The sequence below is a fragment of the Diachasma alloeum genome, unplaced genomic scaffold (genome assembly GCF_001412515.2).
Source record: "Diachasma alloeum isolate Michigan unplaced genomic scaffold, Dall2.0 Dall_scaffold_00702, whole genome shotgun sequence".
Taxonomy (NCBI): domain Eukaryota; kingdom Metazoa; phylum Arthropoda; class Insecta; order Hymenoptera; family Braconidae; genus Diachasma; species Diachasma alloeum.
Genome location: NW_021680834.1, coordinates 269,729 through 297,636, shown reverse-complemented (window position 1 = coordinate 297,636; position 27,908 = coordinate 269,729). Strand labels below are relative to the sequence as shown.

Below are 27,908 nucleotides of genomic sequence, written 5' to 3'. Positions count from 1 at the left end.
CTAAGAGTTTTGATGTTTGAGGGCGGAAATAGGAAATTACTTATTGATTTTTGAAAGGAAAGCAGGGAAAAGTAGTTTCTGTTGAAATAAATAGACTTTCTCTCAATTTTACCACATATATGTATATTATAATCAAATTCAAAGTGCATCTACCCTCTTACAATCTATTACAAAAATTTTATTCTTATTTCTTGGTAAATACGGAGAGTCAAAGTTTCTTTCTCGTTTTTGAACTAAAATGAATTTTTCTTTTTTTGCCGGATGAAATCCTACATGGTTTAATATGCTCGATACTCACTACTTGCAGATTATAACCCAAGTTGATTCTCGTGAAATTAATGATCCAATAGACGTGAAACTATTTCTCTTTTTTTTCTGGTTTTACAATGTTCGATTTTTTTTTCGTTAGTGTCTGGCGGGAACTTTTGTCGGAAAGTGGTGGAGGAGAAAGGTCCCACGTGTACCGTTGGGAGTGCGGTGGTCCGCCCTCGGTCGGAGGGCGGTGTGTGGGTGGTGATTGCTTGGGTCAGTTGACGGAGTGTGGGTGGCGGAGGCTATATGGAGGGTGTAAAGTGGGCGGGGCGATTGAGGGGTGGAATTTAGCCTGGGCTGCGACGCTGAGCACAAAAAATGAAATTGGGCTTTAAAAATAATTGCAGCGTGGCGTGTTTTTGGGTGAACGCCTCACGAAGTCTCATGACGGTCGTGCAATCATATATATTATGAACGCCACTGAGAATGATGTATTCTTGAACGTACTGTTTGTGAAACTCAAGGAGTCGCTCGCAGTCGATACAGTAATGCTGATGCGTATGGAAAGGGGGGAAAGAGTGAAACAGGGCAGAATAAAACGCCTTCACGAAAATCTGAGGATTCCTCACCTCAATCTTGAGGAGAAGAAAAGTCTTCTAGAGATTTTAGAGGAGTTCGACAATATTGTGCAGCTTCTAGGGGATCCTCCTGGCGTCATGGACCAGTTGGAACATTCTATCCCTATTTTTCCTGGGGCGGCATCTGTGAATGTTCGACCACATCGATTACCGCATTCTCAGAAGGAAGAGGTGGATCGTGAGGTAAGGAAGATGCTGAAGAACGAGGTGATTCGACCAAGTAACAGTGAATGGAATGCGCTGTTACTCATAGTTCCAAAAAAACCTGATGCATCAGGGAAAGTTAAGTTACGGATTATCGTTGACTTTCGAAAATATAATGACGTCACTTCTGCAGGAAATGCCAGCTGAATAAATTGGAGAAAATAACGAAAGTGCCCATGTAGATTAGAGAGGCTCCAGAAACGGCATTTGAACAGTGTGCAATGGACATTGTTGGTCCATTATCAATAACAGACGACGGGAATAAATACATCTTGACATTCCAGAATGCTTTGACAAAATTTAGCACAGCTATCCCGATTCCCGATCAAGAGGCAAATATTGTGGCGAATGCATTCGCTGAAAAAATTATTTGTGAGCATGGAACGTCTTCAAAACTGCTGATAGATCAGGGTAAAAACTTCACAAGTGAAATTTTCCAAAATGTCTCTCGCGCCTTAATAATGAAAAAGATCCAAACAACGGCGTATCATCCTCGAACGAGTGATGCTCTTGCGAGGTCTCATCGCACACTAGCCGAGTATCTACGAAGCTCCGTTGATGAGAATCAATGCGATTGGGATCGATGGTTGTCTTATGTGGCGTTTTCGTACAATACATCCCCGTATACCGCAACGAAACGAATACCATTCGAGCGACTGTACGGGAGGCGCTCTGATTTACCGACCTCCGTTAAGCAGCCGCCGCGCCCCACTTACTCGTACGATGATTATGCCCAGGAGTTGCGAAAACAATTACTTGGTTTGCACCAAGTCGCGAAGGAACATTTGAATGCCTCAAGAGAGACTGCAAAGAAACAGTACGATAAGGATGCTGATAATGAAGATTTCTGCGTCGACGACAAAGTCCTGTTTAAGAATGAAGTTGTGCGACGTGGAAGGTCTAAAAAACACGCAATCATGGCTTGGACCTTACGAGATTACGGAGAGAAATTTACATGGAAACTATATGGTTCGTTCTGGCAAGAAAAACAAGGAAGTGAACGTGCACGTCAACCGATTGAGAGCATTCATCGGTTTGTTTACGTGTGTGTCTGAGAAATCCGAAGAAATCCAAAGAAATCCGAATGAATCAGAAGAAGAAGAGGGAATTCGAGAGAGGCCGGAAATTATGGGCTCCTAGGAATTTCCTTCATATTAATCATGCTGGGCACAATGATCCCAGTTATAAAAGGCGAGGGACATACTGGTGATGAATTCGTGCACAGTCCAGGCCTCTATTTCGAATCTATTGGTAGTTTATTCTTGAGTAATCACGTCTGGAGCGTTGCAGTGACAACAGATATGACTCCTTGGTTACGAAGCGTAGATCAACATGCGCATGCGTAGAACGCAGCATCTATTCTAGAAACCTGAAAAGTCAGGGAAAAAGTTTCGAACATTTCTGTGAGAACACATTAGTGACCATACAGAGATGAGAAAGACGACTCACGGGATTCTTGGCATTGGACAACCTAACAAAGATCGTCGAGGTCTGATCGAAGTGTTAGGAAGTGTGGCCAAGTCATTATTTGGTACAATGGACACCTCAGATGCGAAGGAAATTCACGAATGCCTTGACCGTCTTGAAGGAGAACATATGACGCTCATATGACGTCAAAAAAATCAAATGGAAGTTATCAATTCTACACTCTTTTGACTACAGCATACAGAGGACATCGTGCAGTAAAATAAAGAAATTCTATTGAACACAGTGTTACGTCACGATTTCACAGACTTACCTTCAATAAATCCAGAAATATGAGTCTAAAATTTTACCTGTTCTAAGCCTATCCGTTAGGATTATAGCTTGGGATAGGTATAAGTGCTTATCAATTAATCCAAAAATAAAAACACAGAGAATTAATTTAAATGGATTTTTAGCTTTAATCCAATATTTCAACTTTTTTTAATTTTTACAATATAATAGGAGAACAATATTGATTCAATGCGGAAATTGACTGAATCATTCCATTCAATAGTTTTATGAAATTTGGGTAAATCTTTGAATTCTCTTAAATCAAATTAATTGATTGATAAAAATAAATTTCTTTTATTTTTGTGTCCTCTCGTCTGTTATCTAAGTTTTACGTCAGAATCAATGAACAAATTTAATTATCGAGGACTTTGACCCTAAGCTTGCATGACATTGGCATTAATTCAGATTAATTACTTGAATTAATGATTTAAATAAAATATTTACTATGAGACTGAATTCTTTCGACGACGAATAAATAATTTCAAATTTACATAAATATAGCTAATCGACAAGAAATGAGGCAAAAATCGAAGGAATTCCACACCGGACGCGGCCAAGATCTGACGGCTGTCAGGGCTCATGAAGTGAAGTTGACGATGAATAATAATAAAATAATGGAAAATGTTGGGCGATGACACAAGGTTCGGTTGGGAAGACCTAAATAAATCAAAAGAATTAAAAATTGAATATGACCAGTAATGTAATTCGACAGAGAATAAATATTAGGTGTACAAATTAGTAAGGTGCTTTTTTTCATGAAAATTAGAGTTTATTATAAAAAAAAAACAAAAAGACATTTAACGGTCGTAATATTCCCCATTATTTTCGATGACTTTACTCTACCTCACTGGCAACTGACGAATTCTTTCGCGAAAGAAACTTGGCGGTTTTGACTCAATAAATTTATCGATGCTTTCTCGAACTTCGTCGATTGTTTTGAAGTGCTCATCAGCTAGGTGGTGTTGAAGAGACCGGAATAGGTGGTAGTCAATTTTTTGTATTTAGGGTTCTCGTATAATACCCACTTTTTGTCGCCCGTAATGATTTTGTATAAGAAATCTTTTCTTTCAAATCGAGTGAACAGAGATAGCGCCGTCTCCAGTCGTCGCTCCTTATTTTCGGGACTCAGATCATGAGGAACCCATCTACCCTCCTTTTGAATTTTGCCAAGTTGATGTAGGCGATGAGAAATGCATTGTTGAGTCACTCCGAGTTGTAGTGCAAGCTCTGTTTGGCTTTGAGCAGAATTATCAGTCAAGAGTTGTTCGAGTTCTTCATCGCCGAATTTTGACGGTTGACCCGGTGGTTCTCGATCCGAGAGATCGAAATCTCCGTCTTTAAACCTCTGGTACCACTTTTTACACGTTTTATGTGTTATGGCGTTTTTTCCAAGAGCACTACAAATCATTTGAGTAGCCTCGGCAGCATTTTTCTTTAATTGGAATGCAAAAAGAATGAAGTGCCTCAAATGTTGCTTATCGACAGACATCGTGTTAACTGCTATTTTTTAAGATTATGTAAGAAGTATTTACTGCTTCGGTAACTGAATACTACCAACATACAAAATATTGAAATATTAAGTTTTTGAACGCAATTATAAACCGCGAAATATAGGAGCACCTTATTAATTTGTACACTTAATAATTATTCATAGTTTAATTGACAAATTTTCTCATTGACAAATTTGATGACAACCAAATTAACTGACGACGCAAAATTCAAGATTGATGCACCACTGATAATAATCAGAATAATGAATAAATTTTAATCGAATAAATTAATAAGAGTGATCGCAGTAATATAATAGACGCTATACAATAGCAAAATGTTCCGTCGAGTGATTCGTTTTGGACGTATGACTTGTTGCTTTGGGCCGGGTATCCCCTCCACAACTACTGAAACTAATATTTCGACGCTTGCGTGATTCAGTCAACCAGCAGTGCTATTGAGGCACCTATTTCAAATTTAATTTCGACTTCTATTCAGGTAAATTAACTTTCTATCGACTATTTAAATATTTGAAGAGCGATATTGTCAGGATAAAATGTTTTACTGTTACAACTATTTGTGATCTTCGAAAATTCAAAAAATATTTTTAGTTCTTTTAATAAATAAAAGGAAATTCCTCGTGTTGTATTCCAGAATATTCCATAATATAAATATGACGTAATTGAATAATTATGAAGAAATTAGGTATTTACCGAATCAGCATCGAATACAAAGACGAATCGAGGCAAGTGTGCCACGGTTTTGGATAAAAACCGAGAATACACTGGACTCGGGGCTGATTTCCAATGTAGCTCATTATTGAGTACATTTTTTAGTCTATTTTGTATTGAATTAAACCGTTGCAATTTGAGTTTGGAATAAAGTAATTTTAGTATCTGAATTGCTGAGAGTGAGTCCATATTTACTCGCCCATTTTACCACACACAACAATTTGGTAGCAGCACGTGTGTTCTTCAAATACGGAGGCCTGATCAACTTCCGTTGAAGACACCAATTGAGAGAAGAGTTTGACATTTTCTACACTTCAGAGGAAACGTGTTTTTTTGGGAGCATCGAGCTGTTCTGGGACGCCGGAATAGTAGCAACGCCGGAATAGTTAGGCGGTGTATGAGATGAATTTGAGAGTGAATTTCTGTGGTTCCCGGTAGCTTAGTCGGTAAGAGTGCCCGGCGCGTATCTGGGAGACCTGGGTTCGATTCCCGGCTGGGTGAAGCAGAAATTTTTTCTCTCTAAAATTCTAATTCTCTTAGAATTTTTTGACTTCTCCGAGGGGAAAGAGGCAAAATCCAGCTGGTTAGCTTTTGTTTTCAAGGCATTTTTTCCTTTTTTTACAGTTTTGGAACTGTTTTGTGAGGTGAAACGGGGACGGATCGCAACTGACACGAGTCTGGCAAGTTTCTTCTATTTATCGGATCACTGGGTAGAGGTATTCGCGACAAATTGGATTCTCTGGAGAAATTCAACCAAGCTGTCACGGAGAATTTACGTGCAGCGGGAGTGGGTCTACACTTAACTGTCGGGTCTTCTGCAGGAGTCACAGAATCGCAAACGTTTCATGGTGGGGTCACGATGCGTAGAGCTAAGAAACTCAGGAGCGGAGGCGTTTGGAAAACGAATTACACAAGATTTGGGCGGAGATTCACAATCGTGATGCAATTGGGGTAAATAATCCACCCGTCAATAGTGATGGTCATGGCCAGAGGGGACTCAGACCTGAAAGATGCCCTTCAGTTGGTACATTGATTTAATGGCGAGAAGGCCGATGAATTATTACCGTTTTTGGGGTTGTGTGAGGGTGCAAAGGACTTGTTGCAGCCTGAGTTACATTCTACACTTCTCAAAACTATCCTGAAGAATAAATTGACTGGAAAAGCATTTGTGCAACTGAACCATAAAGTGATAGAGAGTTTTGGAGAATTAAAAGTGGAGTGGGAGGCATTATTCGGCAAAACAAGTCACTTGTGAGATTGCATGCGGAGTTTAATGATCTACGGCAACGGAATGACGAGGACGTCAGTAAATTCGCAGCCAGAGCTGAACGAGTAACGATTTAAGCGAGGGGATACAGAATTTTTTGACCAGCGATTTAGATGAAAAGGAGAAAAGTGGAGCCAGGAAAGCCCTTTTGACTGTGGCTAAGGCTAATTTCGAGCAGGGGCTGCGTGTGGACAGACTCAAATTTTGGTCAGGGCGAATAATTACAAAACACTGTATGAGACGTATTTAGGAGCAGTTGAGTTGGAAAAAACTATGCCAGGGTTTCATGGAGCCTCTAAAGGCAATCCAGGACGGCAGGCTGGAGGAGGATTTGGAGCCGGTTCTAGGCGTTCTCAGGGAGGAAATCGTCATTCAGTAGGGCGGCAATCGCTAGGAACGGGTTGTTTTGCTTGCGGTCAGGCGGGGCATCAGGCGAAGGATTGCAAGATACAGAGGAAAACGAGTTTGCCTGTTCCAGAGAGACGCAGCATTAACGCATATGGAGTAGTGTGCAAATTTTGTCACATTCCAGGTCCTGACGTACGTTCATGTTTTAAATTGAAGAAGCAGTATGGAATTCCCGAGAATGCGGAGTTCCAAATGAAGGAGAAAAATGACGGCGCAAAGCAGATCAACAAAAGTACTCACAGTACCGCGGGGAAGAATAACAAAAATAAATTCGGCTCATCGAATGGGTATCCTACATTGTCAGTGGGGGCATTCCAAGTTGCGATGATTCAAATCTATGAAGTTGAGAATGACGGCGGTCAGCAAAATTCTGTGATTTTTACGAATTCTTTTCTTCGATTTTATCGGCTGATGAGCTCAAGCAGCCAACAATGTTCCTAGCAGACTCTGACGCTGCTATATCGGTGATCCAGGCTGGAGAGGTGGGAGAAGATGTTGATATGCAGCCCGGGAGGAGGACATTACGTGGAATTTCCAGTCAAGACGTCGGAACACTTGGAAAAGTTGAAATTTATTTGAAGATTGGCGGAGAGGAATTAAGACATGTATTTCACGTTGTTCCAGATGATTTTCCATGCTTTGGGGAAGTTCTTGGTGAGGATTCCTTCCATTCTCGCGACTTAACTACATCTGTTGAACCAGGGAAGTGTGTTATAATCAATGGCACAAGATTGCAGCTTTTCCCACCTGAAAAACCCATTTTAATAAAGGCTAGAAGAGAGACCTGGGCTATGACGCTGAGCACGAAAAATGGAGTTGTGCGTAAACAGCAATTGCAGCCGGGCGTGTTTTTGGGTCAATGTCTCACGAAGCCACTTGACGGTCGTGCAATCGTATGCATTATGAACACCACTGAGGATGACATATTCTTGAACGTGCCGGTTGTGAAACTCGAGGAGTTGCCCACATCAGAAAGAGTAATGCTGATGCGTACGGAAAGAGGGGCGAGGGTGAAGCAAAATCGAATAAAGCTTCTTCATGAAAATCTGAGACGTTCTCACCTTGATAATATAGAAAAGGAGAGCCTAGGAATGAAAAGGAATGAACAACGACATTGAGAAGTATGTCGCAACCTGCAAGAAATACCAATTAAATAAACTGGGAAAAACGACCAAAGTCCCCTTGCAGATTGGAGAAGCTCCAGAGACGGCTTTTGAGTTATGTGCAATGAACATAGTTGGTCCATTACCAGTAACAATAGACGGGAATAAATACGTCTGAACATTCCAGGATGCTTTGACGAAATTTAGCAAAGCTATTCCGATTCCCGATCAAGAGGCAAATACTGTGGCAAAGGCATTCGGTGAAAAAATTATTTGCGAGCACGGAACGCCTTCAAAACTGCTGACAGATCAAGGCAGGAATTTCACAAGCGAAATTTTTAAAAATGTCTGCCGTCTACTCAAGATAAAAAAGATCCGAACAACGGCGTATCATCCTCAGACGAATGGTGCTCTCGAGAGGTCTCATCGTACGCTAGCCGAGTATCTACGAAGCTTTATTGATGAAGATCAATGCGATTGGGATCAATGCTTGCCTTGTGCGGCATTCTCATACGACCCCGCATACCGCCACGAAACGAACACCATTCGAGCTACTGTACGGGAGGTGCGCTGATTTACCGACCTCCGTCAAACAGCCGCCGCGCCCCACGTACGCGTACGACGACTATGCGCAAGAGTTGCGAGAGCAACTACGTGCTTCGCACCAAGTCGCGCGAGAAAATTTGAACGCCTCGAAGCAGACTGCAAAGAAGCATTACGATAAGGATACCAAGGATAAAGATTTTTGCGTCGGCGAAGGTCCTATTGAGAAATGAGGTTGTGCGACGTGGTAGATCTAAGAAACTAACGCAACCGTGGCTTGGACCTTACGAGATTACGGATAAAAATTCAGATGTGAATGACACGATACGTTCAGGCAAGAAAAATAAGGAGGTGCACGTTAATCGATTGAGAGCTTTCATCGGTTTAATCACGTGGATGCCTGAAGATCAGCAGACAAAGATATCTCGAAATCTTGAAGAAAAACAGACGATTCAAGAAACGAAAAGGAAGTAGAAGAATTACCGGTTCCTAGTAATTTTATTTACATCAATCATGCTGAGCAGCATGATCCCAGTAATAAAGGGAGAGGGGGACTACACCGTTAACGAGTTCGTCCACACCCCAGGCCTACATTTTGAATCTATTGGTAGATTATTTTTGAGCAATCACGTATGGACTGTTGCAGCGACAACAGATGTGACTCCTTGGTTACGAAGAGCGGATCAACTCGAAAATCACTATACACTTACACAAGTTTTGTTCTTGAATGCTGGAAAATCAGGGGACAATTTCCGGACGATTTTATGAGAACGGATCAGTGATCACATAGAGTTGAGAAAAACGATCCACGGGATTTTCGGCATTGGGCAACCCGACAGGAATCGTCGAGGCTTAATTGATGGTTCGGGCAGCGTGGCAAAATTGCTATTTGGCACAATGGACGCCTCAGATATGAAGGAAATTCACGAACGACTCGACCGTCTTCAAGGAAAACAAGGGAATTCGTATGACGTCACAAAAAGTCAAATTGAGGTCAACAATTCAACACCCTTTCGAATGCAACATACAGAGGAGATCGTACAACAGAATGAGGGAATTTTATTGAATGCAACGAGACAGTTGTCAGAACGCATGGAGTCCAGGTTCAACACAACTCTAGTTCATGATGACATGGACGAACATTTCAGGGTTGTTACAACAATCCTTGACGGAGTGATGAGGGACGCTAAAAGAATCTTGCGTCTTCTAACAGATGAAGAAGGAAAGATCTTGGGAACAGGAGTTCTCTCGAAGGAACATCTGGTGGAGATCCTGAAGAAGGCTAAATTGTCAACGGGATTCAGTTTCCCTACGGAAATCGGAATTAGCAGCATGCATAAGTTGGAACGAATTTCCACCGTCAGCATCCACACGTTCGACACAAAGATAGTGACGTTGCTGGAAACACCGCTGGTAAACTCCCAGATTTACAGCGTGTAAAAACCGCATAGTTTACCCGTGAAAACAGTAGAAGATTACTCCTCGTACATTGAACCGGAGAATGAATATTTGGTCATCTACGGGCCAACGCAGCAGTTCATTCCGATGACATCAGAGCAGTTGGAAAATTGCAAGAGGCTCGACGGACAATATCTGTTCACGGAAATACTGCCTACGCAAGCGATACGACTGTATAGCCCCTGCGAGGTACACATGTACGTTGACCCCCCAAAAACCTCCGACTCATGTGTGGTGAAACACATAATATTGAAACGCCTACTTCTCATTCATCTGACCTCGGACAATGCATGGCTTTACGCAGCACCACAACCGGAGGATATCACTATCCGATGTAAACAGAAGGAGAATAGAAGCACCCTAGATGGAACTGGGTTTCTCCAGATAGATAATCTGTGTGAAATAATCGCCGCAAGTTTCACAATCAGAGGACGTAAATCATCGGGAATATACCTCGACCTACATATTCATCCGAAGATGAACTTGACTCTGAATGAGAGGACGAGCAACTACTACTTGAGAGAAGGACAACTGACCCTGAAAGATGTCCATCTCCGCCATATAGTACGAGATGTCAAGCAACTGCAAGGACTACAGGTAGAATTGGGATAAGAAAAGAGATGTCTGGAAACAAATACGACGTTCTGGGCCTTCCAGAATTCTTCACGCATCCAGCTTCAATAATCTCTAGTGCAACCACATTACTTCTTATTATTACAGTAGTGTCACTTTGCTGTTGGTGCCGACGTACTGGCTCGGTACTCAGGGAACTGACTGGAGAGACTGATTCAACGCCTTACCCCAGGAATTAAAAAAAAAAAATAATAATATAGCAGTTGATATTTAAATATGTAAAAATGTATAAATTGAAAAATTGCGATAATTGAAGGCGGGGAAAAATTCCAAGTATAGGAATTTTCTTCTCTGGCCGGGAGGGATGTTGTATTTTAAAATATTCCATAACATAAATATGTAGTAATTGAATAATTATGAAAAAATTAGGTATTTACCGAATCAGCATCGTATTACAAAACGAGGCCATTTTGCAATACGAATACAAAGACGAATCGAGGCAAGTCTGCCACGGTTTTGGATAAAAACCATGAACACACTGGACTCTGGGCTGATTTCCAATGTAGCTCATTATTGAGTACATCTTTTAGTCGATTTTGTATTGAATTAAACCGTTACACTTTGAGTTAGAAATGAAGTAACTTTAGTATCTGAATTGCTGAGAGTGAGTCCATATTTACTCGTCCATTCTACCACACACAATACTCTTAAAGGATTAATATCCTGTGTGAATTGGAATGATTCATTCAAGCACAATTTTTGAATGATTAAATCAAATAAAAATGATCGAAGTACTATCTGGGTTTGATCTGAACATTATTACGATAAATACGTTTGATGGTATATTCAAATGACAAGTATATTTTGGGTTATACGTAAAAATTATGATCATTATTGATCGTCAAAAATTTAATTAGATCCGATGAAATCGACATAAATGCAATAACATTTTTGTTGAAATATTTTTCCTAAAAGAACACCTTTTCAACTGAATTTAGAACTTGAAATTAATTTGAGGAAACCGATTAACCATTTCAAAATAAAATGAATTGATGGAAAAATTTCAATGAGACGGAAATCCAACAAATAATAAAGAAAAATATTATTAAATATTTCGACTCCCTACTGCTGCAATAATCTTTGAAATAATTAACGATTCGACGAATTCTAAGATGGTCTCGGATGCTGTCCCCTCGTGAACGTCTTCAGGAATGTCCTCAATAATTGCCCTCAGGATTGTCCTCAATAGTTGCCTTTAGGATTGTCCTCAACATTTGCCCTCAGGATGGTCCTCAATAGTTGCCCTCAGGATTTTTGGCGTCAGATGAAAATCTTCGGATGATGTACTTTTTCTTTTCGATGATGACTTAAAGGGGTAGATTGTTAATTTACGAGAAACGGAAGAGATTAAATTTTACTCCACGAAATATTTTTAAATCGATTCGAATCGTTATGAAAATTCAATCAAAATTTCATTTGGAAATTAAATTATTTAGTGGAATCAGTTTATTTTAAATTATAATTCTTGAAAATCCAAATTATTTGATTTGTATGTATTTATGTATTTGTTGCTCTATGAAAAATTACAAGATTCTCTTATAGCAAGAGGGTGCGCACAGACAGTATAGCGCGAAGTATGATGACAGAAATAATAGAAATAATAATAATAATGATTACTGCATGTCGAGCTGGTACAAATGAAAAATAAAGAAAGATACAAAATAAAAAGAAAACAAGTGGGAAATTGCCCCTGCATCATATATAGTATGGTTTTTTTGCTAATAGATTAGCAATATGCTTCCGAACGGTCATTTTGCATACTAATTTTGTTTTTATTTTTCTATAATCATGATTGTTCACTTCTACAGTTTCGTATTCCATGTTATTGTTTTCTATGGAATTTTTCTTATTTCTCTTATTGTTTACGATCAATCATATTACCAAATCGGTTGTAATAATCAATCATTTTTTTGTATACTCTTTTAGGTTTTCACGACTTATTCTCATTTCTCATTTTATCCCTTCGTATTGCATTTTCTGAGGGGCGAAGATAAATTTCACTTTTGAAAAACCTCCCTTGAGTCATTTTTATGAGATAATTTGTGTGAGATTGGAGTGTCATGAATTTTGGTCTTTTTTGACATACAATCATTTGTAGTTGGAAAATTTGTGCGTCACATGACCGTCATTTTTTGGTCATATGACGCGATCTAAAAAATTACGGTCATTTTGCATCTCTATGACTTACCTCAGGTCCACGTGGGGACCCCACGTGACCCCGGAATGATTTGCCAATGGGATTTCACGTTCCCGATGGCGGAAAAAAATTGAAAACCCGTTAGTTTTCGTGTGACAAGTTCTCGTCATTCTCGAATCAATTCTAACATCTCCATCATTTTAGTCACACCTAATTGGATGCATTTAGCATAAGTTGCTGGGAAAAATCATCAAAAACCGAAATTTCCAAAAAATTGATGAAAATTTTCCGAATTTCCAAAAATTATCCCAAACATAAGATTTATCGAAACAGCTATCGTGATTATCTTTTAACTCCGACTTAGTAACGTTGAAACAAACATTTTAATCTATGATTGAATCCATTTGAGGGATAAAATCCAGAGATATCTACAATACTCTGATTAAAATTTTTTTTTCTTTCTTCTGATTTTTCAAAAAATTAAACAGACGATGATTGCTATTACCTCCATCTCCGAAGTTGGTCAAGAAGAGACCCCAACGATTTTTTTGAGCCGTCATTTAATGAATTTGAAACATTTTTTTTAGTTATCGTGAAAAAACCGATTTTCAAAAAAATTCAAAAATTTTAAAAATGAATGAATGAATTAAATTTTAATTTATGATGGTGGATAGGGCTCACCAATACCTAAATTTGAGGGAAAAAAATTATTCGATTCCATCACTTCCCTAGCGCACAATCGAAAAAAACGTTTGTTACATACACACGCACATACATACACACGTACGGACACGGTCTAAAAAATGCATGTTCGGACTTTTGGGGTCATAATAAGTCCATATAAAACAAAAAATCAAAAACTTAAATTTGCATGATTACAATGCTTCCATTCGGAAGCAAAATGAAAATACTAGCAGAAATATGTTCAGTAACAATGATCACAAAGAAATAATAACCATATAAAGGCGTACAAGGAATATAAAGGAATAAAGGAATATAACCGCAGCTCAGCTGCAAGCAACAGCGCATAAAATTAACTTAAAAAGCCACAGATTCAACGGCAGTATTAGAAGAAGTTCGACACGTAGCAACATCAATTGCACCTTGCAGAAGCTGAAGAAGATAAATTAAAGGCAGGCAAGATCACCTGAAACACAAGATAGCATGAGATAAAATCAAGGCAAATCAAATCAAAACAAATCAAATCAAGGTGAGCTCAGGGTGGAGTCAGGGGACCTTAGGAAATAAGCGCGAATAGAGGTACTGCAGGGTGGGAGGATCTGGAGGCAAGGGCTTCTGAGGCGAAATTATAAAGGGCTAATAAGTGTTTGCGGGGCGGGAAGGAGAGGATTCTGAGGAGGTGGATTTGTTGTGGGATCCCCGATATCAGTGTTCCAAGGTGCTTCTCTCTTTGCGTCAAGTAGGCCGGGCAGCGCAGTATGAAGTGGTCAACGGTTCCCAACTCGTTCAGACAACATTGGCGGCACGAGGTGCCAGGGGTCAGTCTATGCAATGAACCGTTGCAGACGATGCTACATGTGTAGTTATTTGCTAACCTGAGTTGGATTGCGATTCTCGTGACGTCGATGCCACCCTGAAGAGTAAGTATGTTGCTGTATCATCCGAGAAGCTACAATCTATCTGGACTTGCGCTGAACTAGAACACAAGAATTTGTCGTAGTCGTGTGTTCTCAATTTTAAAACCAAGGCATCGATGAAATCCTGTCTCTGGTCCAGCCAGAAAGCCGGGTCCAGATGATCGAACATTACAGGGAAACCGATTGAAGAGAAGATGGTATTCACCCTGTAGGCCCAGTTGAATTCGGTTTTGCAGGATGGGATCCGTGATAGGCGAATCATTTCCAACAAGCAGATGTAGGGCCATCTCCCATGGTCCATTTTCAACACCCTGCGTATTCAGTCCCAGATGTAGGTCATAGCACGAAGGGCCAAGGGCTGAATGCCCAACTCAAGTCAGATCTAGTAGCCAGGGGTGTTCCTTGAGAGGAGAAAGATGCGCTTATAGTAATCCGTCTGAATCTTTTCTATTTCATCAAGATGCTCCGGGCCCCAGGTTTGAATTCCGTAGAGAAGGGTGAAAGCCGCCAGGCTGTCGAAAAGCTTGCTCCTGGAGTGTCAATCTTCCGCTTTGGTTCGACGGAGTACTGAGGTAGCTGCTCCAATTGCCGACCTCGCATTCTGCATGGCGGCGCTGGCTGCTTGCTTGCCTGTCATAGCACTGTCCAGGACGGTCCCTATCCAAGTGTTCTGTTTAACAGATCTGACAGGCTTACCTTTGAAGAAGAATGCAGATTTCTCCCGTGTCCTCACTCTGCCGGAGGAACGGCAGACCATAACTTCGGTTTTGCCCGTGTGGACCATCAGGATATGAGCATTAGAGTATTCTGCTAAGCACTTAAGGATATAACGGGCATCAGCTATGGATCTGGCGAAGACCACCGTGTCGTCAGCATATAGGAGGGCTCTGAGGTTTCTGCGTCCAATGAGAACCCCCTCTGTCCCTTGAAAGTTCTGAGTATAGTCTGCTCCCAAGCGTACTCTGACCGAGGCCTTGTCGTAGATGTTGGAGAGGACTCTCAAGAATTTTCTACTCACTCCAGATGCGCTGAGTTTCTTCCATAACAGGTGATGGAGACAGAGTCAAACGCCCTCCTGAAATCAATAAATATGCAGAAGATTGAATTACCCGATAATCTAAGCTTGGATTGCACGACAGTGAAGAGGGAGAAGGTCTAGTCAAGGCAGCCTCTCTCCCGACGGAAGCCCGCTTGCTCTTCAGGCAAGATGCCATGTGCTGTGTACCATGACTCTAGACGTGCATGTAGAACGCCAGTGTATAACCTCCAAGAAAAATAGGATCATTTTTGTGAAAGGCTCGGCAAGATGAGATGACTGGCTGCAGAAGTTCGAGGGTAGATAAAATGTCTGTGACTGGGGTAAAGTAAATGAGACTAATAATAACGTGCGAGTTGGATAACTCAATTCTCGTGAAAATCTACCATTGAGAGGTAAACAGTAAGGAGGACTTGAATACCTTGTTGATTAAAACAGTCAGACCGCCGCTACCTCTACCCATCGATGCTTCCCTCGTGGCTAGTGACCAGATGCAGTCGTAGCTTAATGACCAGGGGATTAGATATGAAGTAATAAAACGAAGCCATGTTTCCGATAACCCAATAAAGAATGGATATGAATCAGATGCCAAGTTGCTTAAATTGGTTATACTCTTACAGTTCCAGAAGAGCGCTGTAGTGTGATTAAGTTGCTGAAGCCTTAGTTTTTGAAATTTGAAGCTGGTCCAGGAGGGTTAATGGACATGTTCCCACGGTCGGAGATGTCCATGTGCTCTGTAGGCTGGAGATTGGGTTTGAAGACAAGGACCTCGTTGATAGCGTCCCATGAAATTACTCCGTCATCCAGAATGATTGTGTTGCGGTAAATTCTTGCTGCGAGGCAATTGGCCCTTTCCTGCCTGGCTCTTTCTCTCAGCAGGAAGGCCACCTGTTTTTCCCTTTGGGTGAGATCATTCACAATGGAGACTTTAGTGTCTGACAGTTTGTTGCTCTTGGCTTTCATAACCGCTAGCTTGGAGTTCCATGAGTTGAACTGAACAAAAAAAGCATTTTGCTGATTGCCAATGGCTCTGATGATGAAATCAGTTGGAGCTATCCCGAATATGGAGGCTAGAAAGTCACTTACCACGTCGACATTGGCTGGGATAGGGTTCAGCCCTCTGACAATAACATTGTTGTGTCTGGCGAGGCTGATCTGATTGTCAAGGGGAAGTGAGAGCCTATTCACTTCCTTCTGCAGTATTGCATTTGGGTCAGAGGCTGAATGAGTCTGGATTGTTATCTCCAAGGATTTGATCCTGTCAAGAGCCTCCTTGAGAAAGGGCGGATTTACATTGTTGGAGGTGGCAGCAGGACTTTTCTCAAGGCTCTGTACCATCCTTAGGGTGGAACGTTGATCTTCTTGAAGCTTTACGGTGTCAGCCTTGATGAGTTTCATACTAGAGTCCACGGCTTCAATTTTATTATTTACTTTGGAGAGAATTTGTGATAGGTGAGTGTCCTGCTGCGCTTGGGATTTTTTCATGTCCACCAGTTGTTCTGTCAACCATTGAAAAGATTGACCTGTGGATTGCTGTTCAAAGTCCGGTATGACCATAGGGGAGTTCGGCTTCAACTCAGAAATTACATCGTTGGTCCCACTGCATGTGCCCTCAAGTAATACAACTGTGACTACTTCAATCTCCGTGGAATTCCAATTAGGCCTTAAAAGTGATCCATTTATTCAATTTCGAACCGAAAACTTAATTGAAGCTGAAATCGATTTATTAAATTTGAACCGAAAAATTAGTCAACACTGAAATTAATTTGTTTAATTTTGAACAGAAAAACTAGTCAACACTGAAATTGATTTGTTTAATTTTGAACCGAAATTTGATTGACACTGAAAATCGATCTATTTAAATTTAAACCGAAAAATTATTGACACTGAGAATTAATTTATTACATTTTAATCCGAAAAATGATTGACACTGAGAATCGATCTATTTAAAATTTAAATAAAAAAAATATTGTCACTGAAAATCGATTTATTAAATTTTAACCGAAAATTTTAATTGATCGATTCATTTAATTCCGAACAGAAAAATTTATTGACGCTGAAATTGATTTATTAATTTTGAACCGAAAAACTCGTGTTTAATTGGTTTATGTACAAAAATGGCACTAAAGAGTTATGGTATGATTACACTAACAATTAAACTAGCAAAGTGCCAGCAGAAGCTTAACTACTGTAAAGAAGGGCGTGAAGCAAAAGCAAGGCTGTGATGAAGCAAAGCAAAGCTGTAATAATCAACTGTTAGTTTGTCTAATTATGATTTTGCGCTAGTATGAGTGGAACTACTGTGATTGAGTACTGTGATAAAACTAAATGTGATGAAGTGCTGTGATACAGTAAGCAACTGAGATTTTATCCTAAGCTCTATACCATTGATGCGCGCACAGCGAGATCACGACTATAAGTGCCCGAGAGAAGTGCCTTTCGGCGGGAAACATGAAAGACAGGGCTGTTGACCAGTGTCCTTCATGTGCTGCGGCATGAGCCTGATGTGACAGGTCGCTAGTTGATTGATTGGGAGTGACTGGTGCGAGAATGTGCGAGTGCATGCAGCAGAATTCTTAATATCCTCCCCACCGTCAGTAACCCATGTTGATGACGATTGTCCTGGAACAAAAAGTGATTAAAATTGCTCCGAGTCATCAGATGAAACAGGCAGCAGAGCTAATTTGGCAATGGGCCTATCCAACGTAGCTGTGGCGGTCTTGATTGTGACTACTCGGGTCAATCCATCGGGTCCAGGGTGCAATGCGATGATGCGTGCTAGAGGTCACTTCGAAGGTGGAAAGCGTTCATCGGTGAGAAGTGCTAGAGCTCCGACCTTGATGCTGTGATTCGGACTATGCCACTTGGTGATGGCCTGCTTGCTCTGCAGGTAACTCGTGGACCAGTGTTTCCAGAAGGCTTGGAGTCTGTTCTGGATGAGTTGCCATCTCGAGAGTCTGTTGATGTTGAGATGATCTAGAGCTTGCTCTGGTACTATGATGGGTGCTTCGCCGATGAGAAAATGCCTGGAGTGACGGCTGATAGGTCATCTGGGTAGTCTGTGAGAGGAATTAGCGCTCGTGAGTTGAGGATAGCTTCAATCTGGGTAAGCAGGGTGGTGAGCTCTTCGAAGGTGAGTGTTGAGTCCCGAGTTACTCTGGTGAGATGGTGCTTGACTGATTTAATCGCTGCTTCCCATTTTCCTCCGAAATGCGGTGCCCTTGGAGGGTTGAATGACCACTGAGTTAAGTCGTTGAGTAAGAGCTGTGCTACGTGTCTGGCGTCTTTGGGTCGCGAGGACAGGAGCCTCTTCAGCTCCTTGTCAGCTCCGACAAAATTAATTCCGCAATCACTGAAGAGGTTCCTACAGACTCCTCTCCTGCTGATGAACCTGCGGTAAGCTGCTAGGAAGGCCTCTGTTGAGTAGTCCGAGATGACTTCTAGATGAACCGCGGACGTAGTCATACAGACAAATATGGCTAGCCATCTTTTGACTGTCTTATGCCCACGTCCCTTTCAGGTTCTCAATGAGACTGGCCCTGCGTAGTCAACTCCCGTGTTGAGAAATGCTCTTGAAGGGATGAAACGTGCTGCCAGAAGTTGACCAATGAGTTGTTGAGATCTGATTCCTCTATGACGTGGGCAGATGACGCATCTGAGGATGTGGTATCTCACTGGCGCTCTCCCGCCGATGATCCAGTAAGATCTCCTTATGTGCGTTGAGGTGATTTGAGTCCCTCCGTGAAGAATCTTCTCGTGTGCTTCTCCGATGATGAGTCGCGCTAAATGTGAGTCTCGCGGGATGATAACTGGATGGATATTTTCCGGTTCCAACTGTGCAAACTTGAGTCGTCCTGATAGTCGGAGAATGCCCTGGTGATCGATTAGCGCATTGAGTCTGCTCATCGGGTGTGTTCTCGGCAAGATCTTATTCTTGCTGATGAGCAGAAACTCTCTTTTAAAATGAGCTTGCTGCGTGATCCTCACCCAGCGCAATCTGGCTGATTCCAGATCTTTCGCCGTGAGTGCCGTCGTTAGAGGCTCGTTTGAGACTTTCTTGAGATCGCTGTCATGCGATGAGTCTCGCCAGCGAAGGGTACCGGTAAATCAAATCCCAGACTGCCGGCTGCTTAACCTGAGTCGTGAGAAGTACTCGTGATTTCTCTTCGAGGTCGACTGATGATTCGGGTTCTGGGTTGAGAGACGGCCAACTTGATGATTCCTGCTGAAGCCATGCTGGACCTGACCACCACAGAGGGTGATTCTTGCGTTGCACTGCTGAGACTCCGCGGGAGGCACAGTCCGCTGGGTTGCCCTTCCTAGGAACGTGTCTCCAAGATGCTTGAGGTACTGCTTCCTGTATCTTAAAGACTCTGTTCCTCACGTATTCCTTCCAACGCGAGGGATGAGAGGAGACCCAGCGATACGCTGCTGCTGAATCAGTCCAGAGGAAGACTGGTGCATCAGTGATACTCAGCTGTTTGAGAGTGTACTGGGTAAGCTTAGCTAATATCACTGCTGCGGTGAGTTCTAACCTCGGAATGACGAGTGCTTGAGTTGGTGCTAGCTTGCTCTTCGCGCAAACCTGAGTGATCCGTACTCCCTGCTCGGTGGTGATCTTGAGGTAGACGACTGCTGCCATCGCTAGGTTCGATGCCTCAGCGAAACCATGTATCTCTACTGCAGCTGCTCTGGTGAGTCCAATCCATCTGGGGATTATGATCTCCTCCAGATGTGTGAGCTCTGCTCGGAATTGAGACCATTTCTCCTGTGTTCCTGATGCTCGCTCATCGTCCGATCCAACCTTCTCGGCCCACAAGCTCTGCATAAGCATTTTCGCCTTAATAACAACTGGCGAAATGAAGCCAAGTGGGTCGAAAAGTTGGCCCACCTCAGAGAGCATCGCTCTCTTGGTGATGATGACGTTGCTTGGTGCTCTCGATGAGAAGACCAAATGATCCGTACTATGGAGCCAAGTATCTTGGTTTGCGAGTCCTCGAATTCGTGTTGCTCGTGTGAGATGTTCTCGGGCTCGAGAGTAGATAGGCAGTGCCGGTTCTGGACCAATTTGACCTTGAGAAATGAGTCATCAGGTCCCGAGCCGGGCGGGGAGGGTGTGTAGGATTCGAGGTTGTGGTTGTTGGAGAAGATAACGAATCAACTACGCGAGGCAACAGTTTGCAAAACTAGAGATTTAGTTTATTGTCGTGAATGTGGTATGTACAGATGACGAGTCGGTAGTATGAATATATACAGGATTAGGTGGAGAGATGTCCACCGTGTGGCATGAGCCAGACAACTAATTATTATACCCGCGTCAGGTAAGAATTCGGATGCGAATACAATAGGTCCGAGTGAGAGGTATTTAATACTGGACGCGTGACAGAGCGCGATGATGTCACCGATGTCCAGTCGTCTCTCAGCGTGTCGTATCCGTGCGTGTGTTACGCGTTGATGTGTGTGTAGTGAGACGCTACATGACTCCCTGCTTTAGTAAAAAAACGTAGTTTTTTTCTGGAACAAAAAACAGAGATGAAAACGAACAAAAAAAATGTTGATAATGAAGAATGTTGCGACACCCTAGCTGCTGCTAGGCATGGGCTGTTCTCCAGGTTGTCGGTGTGCTGAGACGGTCGTGAGCTTGGAGTGGTGTGTGCGTCCTCGCCGTGAGCTGCGATGATGCATGTATGTGCGTGTGTTCGCCGTGGGTTGCGATGATGTGCGTGTGTGCGTGCAGGTGCGTGTGATGTCTCTCGACGGGTGTCGGAGAGGTGATGTCCCGGTGAAAACGTCTGTTAGCGGCCCCGTGTGCTGTGACGTCGCGTATGCCAGGGTGTGAAGTTCTCGACGATGCTTGGCGGAGATGAGCTGTGAGTCGGCCCGGTGTTCTCGACGCTGCCATCGGAGAAGTCGCGCATGAGGTTACTTTCTTCTCTCCCTCATTCGTGGAATCGCTGCGAACCTAGCGGGCGAGGTTTCCATCCTCGTAGGTCCGAGTGGTCATGATGCGATGTTGATGCGATGAGGCTGCGGGTGAGGTTGTCATCCTCGTTGGCCCGCGCCGCGTGTGCGGTGTCCATTGTCGCTGTGTAATCTCGTACCAACGGAGTCTTGGGTCCTTCTGGTGGTAGAGATGATGTAGCCTGCACTACATGTCGATCCTCGACGATGCTTGGCGGAGATGAGCGCGGTGAATCGGCCCGAGGTTCTCAACGCTGCCATCGGAGTGGTTGGCATGAGGTTACTTTCTTCTCTCCCTCATGCCTGTGTGTAATTGTCCTCCAGCTACTTGTGTTGACCAGTCGTTACCGTTGTTGTGTTTGCGCGGTTGTTACCGTTCCACATGTTGATAATGATTCCCGGCTCTCACCCGGGCGGCCCGGGTTCGATTCCCGGTATCGGAACCAATGTAAGATTCGAGGTTGTGGTTGTTCGGGAAGATAACGAATCAACTACGCGAGGCAACAGTTTGCAAAACTAGAGATTTAGTTTATTGTCGTGAATGTGGTATGTACAGATGACGAGTCGGTAGTATGAATATATATAGGATGAGGTGGAGAGATGTCCACCGTGTGGCATGAGCCAGACAACTAATTATTATACCCGCGTCAGGTAAGAATTCGGATGCGAATACAATAGGTGCGAGCGAGAGGTATTTAATACTGGGCGCGTGACAGAGCGCGATGATGTCACCGATGTCCAGTAGTCTCTCAGCGTGTCGTATCCGTGCGTGTGTTACGCGTTGGTGTGTGTGTAGCGAGACGCTACAGGGGGAGGGGGGTAGAATGTTTTAGAAGTGTTGGCTAGCGGCTGCTGCGGGGAGGGGGGAAGGGGGTGGTAGAACGTTTTCGAAGGTTCGGCTAGGGTCTGGTGCGAGGCGGGGAGAGGGGAGTGCTAAAAGGTTCGGGTAGGGTCTGGTGCGGGGACGGAAGTAGTAGAATGTTTTAAAAGATTCCGGGGGGGGGGGGGGAGCGAGGTTCATGAGGGTCAGATAGCCACCGCGAGGGAGGGGGCGAGGTGAACGGGGTAATTAAATATTGCAGGTTTGGAAAACGTTTGCTATACATTTTTTTCGAATGTTCTAGAACTAATTATGATTCATGAGGGTCAAGCAGTTATAGGTGCATGAGTTGACTATGGTAGAATGTTCTACAAGTTTCCGGTGCGGGGATGAGCGACGGTTATGAGGATCAGACAAACATTGTCGGAACAGAGCCAGGAGCGAGGGGGCGAGGAGAGTGCAGCCAGGAGAAGGCTAGGAGAACGGAGGGGAGAAGATTATTACGAGGAGAAACATTGAATATAATTTTGAAAACGTTTGCCATACGTTTTCGGAATTTTCTAGAATCTTTGGGCTAATTGGTGTGGGATGTGCGAAGAAATTTTGATCTGTGAATTAATCTAGAAAATAAAAATTTTAACATAGAATTCAATGTATATTTATTTTTGAAATCGGATCATAAAATAATACAAAAAATTCACACTTTCTCGAGTACTTTACAAAAGAAGCAATCCTTTTTCATAGGTATAAATTTGTGAAATGTTGTGATTTTGCAGTGATCATTGTCTCTTCCATTCTCGGATGTCGATAATGTTCACGACATTTACGACAACCAGTGATATCCGCATCTCGTTTCAATGTTTCTGGGAATTTCTCCCAGATATCTTCAATACTATGGGAAGCAAAAACAAGTAAAAATTCCTTCGGGAAGAATGAGATATTCTCTGCACTCATTTGGTGTAAACTCATCTGTTTACAGAACATTTTCAGAGATCGATCCAGACATGCGGTACAATTTTTTAAATACCATCTCTTCAGTTATTTGACATTTTCGAGAGCACACATGTATTTGACAACATGATGATTATGATTGTGGTGAGAACATTCTGGGCGTGTTAAGTCAGTTAACTTTTCATAACGTAGAAATAATATTGTTCATATGTAATGTACATTTGTCCACGTTTAATAATCAAATTGGAACGTTACATAAATTACAAATTTCATTATTCTGGAAAATGATTGGATTATTGAATGGTTACAAACATGAGAGACTCGACAAGTAAACTAAAATTACTTATTATTCAAAAATAACTTGATATTGAATTTTGAATAGAGGGGAAGACTAAACAAAGTGAAAAAATCGATTATGATAAAAAAATGTCAGTTATCATGAAAAATAAGAGAGTATAAATTGAAAAAATGAACATCGAGAAAAAATAGAAGAATAGTTTATTGAATTTTTATGGTAATTGCGCTAGGAAAAGGGGCCTATTTGAATAGAGGTTAATTGAGTTTGTAAAAAACCACAAAAGTATATTGTCAAAGGTGAAATACTCATTGACGAATTACAATCTTGTTCAAAATCGACTATGGGTGAGTTTTTTCGAGTATTTTTTGGCACATCAGAGTTCATTTAGAAATATTTCAAATCGATGTCATTTATGATGCCATTGAAAGACAAAATTAACGATTTCATCGGTCAATTTCAACAATGCCGAGTATTTCTTCTTACATTTATATATGAAACTAGATTATATGAGATTCTGCATTGTCAACTATTCTTCTCGTGGAATTTTTGGAGGTAGTTTTAACAAAAAAGTTCAATTGAAAGAATCAAAACTTTTCGAGAATGTTGTATTTTTTTTATTTGACTACTTCTTTTGGAATTTTAGTAGAAACCGTGAGATTTAGTTTTCATTATTCTCATTTTAAAGATATGTCATGAGAAGAAATTCCATTCACAATTTTTTTTTAGAATTTTGTAATTGAAATGTGATATATGTCTTCATTATTTCATTTTCATAGCCTGCTTCATTATTTTCAAAACTTTCTTGGGTAAACATTCACTGGTCATATTATTGGAGAGAGAATTGAAGACATTGATTGTATTTGAAAAACTAGTTCTCAGGAATTCGTTAACTTTAAGTAGGATTCTTCCATGAGAAACGAGAAAAATAGTAATAATGAGTATTATTTTTTTACGATCTTTTCTTGTATGCTTTTGTGTATTGATCTGTTTTTGTTACTTCACAATTACAATAAAAAGTGAAAAGCCCACTTTTATTCCTAACCCTGATCCCATGAACAAAAATAATTCCATAAACATTTGAATATTGTAGAATTTCTATAAGCATGGAAAAAGTTCCGTTTGTTTTTGTTTCAGATTGTTGGATTATTTCGTAAGTAGTCCGACTTCAATTTTGAGGAAAAAGTGCTGATTTCATAAAATTTTCATCGTTCAGGATTTATTGTAATAAAGGAAAACAAACATTTAATTTTCACTTTCAATGAAGAATTCATTCAACACATTTTTTCTAATAGAACAATATCAATTTCCAGTATACATTTTTATGATAGTAATGACATGGAATGAGGATTATCGCCGGAGGGTCGGTCGTATTCAAAGGCCCAGGGGGTGTTCGAGCATGTTCTACTCAAGGTCGCTTCGATGATGAGTCGCTAACTGGAATTATTCATCCTTTGTGGAATGTTCTTGAATGAAACCGCGTGCAATGATGAATAACATGATATTATGAGGAATTTCGTCGTGTTCAGGATTTTCTTTTTGAATTCACACCTCTCTATACTTGAGAAACATGTGTTTTCACCCTTGTGATTGACATTGAAACTCGAAACTTGTTTACTGCACAAATTCTTCATCAATCGACAACATTCCTCAGGAAAAATATTTTTTCCATTTTTTCGTGTGCATCAGAATGTTCTCAATTATTCAACAATTTGTGCAACAAATGAGTTTCAAGGTTGACCTTAAAAATATAAATTGTTTGATAACGTCATAGTTGGCCTTGAAACTTGTTTACTGCATAAATTGCTCATCAATCGAGAACATTCCTCAGGCACGAGATATTTTCTTCAATTGCTTCTGATGCATCAGAATATTCTCGATAGTTAAACAATTTGCGCAACAAACGAGTTTCAAGGTTGACCTTGAAACTTATTTATTTCATGAATTGTTTATCAATCGGGAATATTCCTAGGGAATATAAATTGTTTTCGATATCTTTTGATAAATCAGAATATTCTCGGATGCTAAACAATTTCCGTAAAAAAACTACTTTCAAGGGTGCCTTGGTGACTGCTTAAAAATGATTTGTACTTTATCCTTTTGGTGAGAATTAAAAGTTGAATCATCCGATAAATGGGTTGACATTCGAGAAAATTGTCAACTGTCACCATAATAATAACAATCCTGAACTATTTATGACTGTCATGGACAATCTTGCATTTTTATACTGCCCAAATTGTTCAGCAATCAAGAACATTCCTCAGGGAATAAATATTCTTTTATCTCTTCCGATGCCTTAGAAGATTCTCGATTGCGCAACAAATAATTTTCAATGTTGACCTTGAAATTGTTTACTACGTGAACCCCCCTATAAATTGGGACGAGAAACAACCATTGCGCAGTCACTTTTTAGCGCCGAGGTTGAGCAGAAGTCCATATGAACATCCTAAAAATCTCATAATGGAGTTCCCAAAGACAAGAAATATCTTGAGTGTTAGTTTATGTATTCTAATGCTGATTTTTTACATTCATCTATTGAGTATTTGTTTGGACATTCTGATGTTGATTTTTTATATTTATCTTTTGGTCTGAAAGTTTTTCAAAAGCTATTGTGTACATCATGGATGCAAAAACGTGTCTACGAGTGGTGAAGATTATTGAAAATGCATATAACAATGCACCCGCTGCGGACGCTGAACAATGGATTGCATGGTGTCATCATTTTATCAGACTTTATGGAAAAGTGTTGAAGAAGAAAGGCAATGATCTTTCCGTCAGTGGAAAAATAAGAATTCAAACCATTCTTTCCTTCCTCCATACATATTGTGCAAAATTCAAGGACAAGAAGAAACATCGTGGTCGAAGAATCGGTAGTCGATCAGAACGCAGAGTGAAAGACAGAGTGCTGTGAAGAGACTTAGACTTTGCTTTTGCGGGGCGAATTAGAGCAGCTCCAATTGTCAATTTGCGTCATAAAGATCTTGAGCCCTTTCTGAAGGATGCAAAGTCATTAACCGTTGTACGTTTAAAGAACGCCCTGCAGAAATACGGTAATCTCAAAATTAACGGGGTCTTGGTATGTAAATTTCAAATGGTGAAAAATAGTGAAACCATTGAAGAAGCCAAGTACTTCAATACGAAAAATGAGATGATTCTACCGTCTACGAATATCAAGAAGTGGTTCGACGATCATTTAATTGAAAGATTGCTAGCAAAGTTAGAGGACCTCCAAGAGCGGGACTCAGGTTGGACTCACACGGGAATCATCAATCTCATGATCAATATTAACACATATATACCACTAGCAGCGGATTCAAACACTTTCATACCATTACCCAAGCATTTACAGTCCAAGAAAGCTGTAGTTAATGTGAAGAATGACGATGAGTTTGGTTTTTTGTGGGCTATTATAGCAACTCCTCATCCTGCTACATCTCATGTTGATCGAATGAGCTCATATCCTCACTATTCTACAGCAACGTTACCAGATAAAATGACCAACCTTAAATACGAAGGCTTTGATTTTCCAATGAAATTAATAAATATCCCTAAGTTCAAGGAGTTGAATGGATTAACAATCAATGTTTATGGCGCAGAAGCGAAGGAAATCGTCCCTCTTTACTTAAGTAAACAACAATCTCACTGGCCAACAATTCATCTTCTTCTACTTTGTAGTAATATGTATGTAGATAATTACATACAGCCCGTTTACCACTTCTCATGGATTCGATATATATCTCGATTGATAAGTTCACAAGTTTCGAAGCATAAACATTATACAGAGTTTTGTGATCGATGTTTAGGACATTTTGTCAATGAAAAATCCTTTGAGAATCACCGAGTTGATTGTTACAATATTAACAAGTATAAAATGGCTCTACCTGATGAAGGAAATAATATCTTGAGTTTCAAAAATTATAAGTATAAACAGATGGTCCCATTCGTAATTTATGGCGATCTTGAATGTATCCTTGCATCAACGGAGAACGAAGCAATGTATCAGAAACACATACCTCATAACGTAGCTTTCTATTTGCATTGTTCTTTTGATAAAAATCTATCAGAATTCAAAATCAAACGAGGAACGGACTGTACTGAATGGTTCATGAATGAGTTGCAACGAATAGCTTACCAAGTTGATCTCTCTCTAAAGACAATCATTCCTATGGAGCCATTGACACCTGAACAGGCATTTGAATATGCTAAAGCATAAATATGTCATATTTGTGAACAACCATTCGTTGGAACTGATTCAAAATGTCACGATCATTGTCATTTTACGGGTAAATATAGAGGCCCAGCACATCGCGAATGCAACACGAATTATAAAAACTCACATGTAATTCCAGTAATATTCCATAACCTCTCTGGTTATGATGCACACTTCTTCATCAAAGCTTTAGCAACTCCATTCGAAGGTTCTATAAATTCGCTTCCAATTAACAAAGAGAAATATATTTTATTCACGAAAGAAAAGTTGAAGGTACTGCAGGTGAACTGAGATTTATTGATTCACACCGGTTCATGGTAAGCAGTTTAGAGAAGTTGGCATTATATCTGAATAATACAAATAAATTTATCACACGTAAATATTGTGAAGATGATCAGAAGAAATTTGAATTGTTAACGA

General features: G+C 40.9%; 1 protein-coding gene across 1 annotated transcript in view; it reads left to right on the top strand.

Moving 5' to 3' along the window:
* Positions 1–27,908, top strand: part of LOC107044255 (putative gamma-glutamylcyclotransferase CG2811) — a 232,133-nt gene that overhangs the window by 34,219 nt on the left and 170,006 nt on the right. The window lies entirely within an intron of this gene.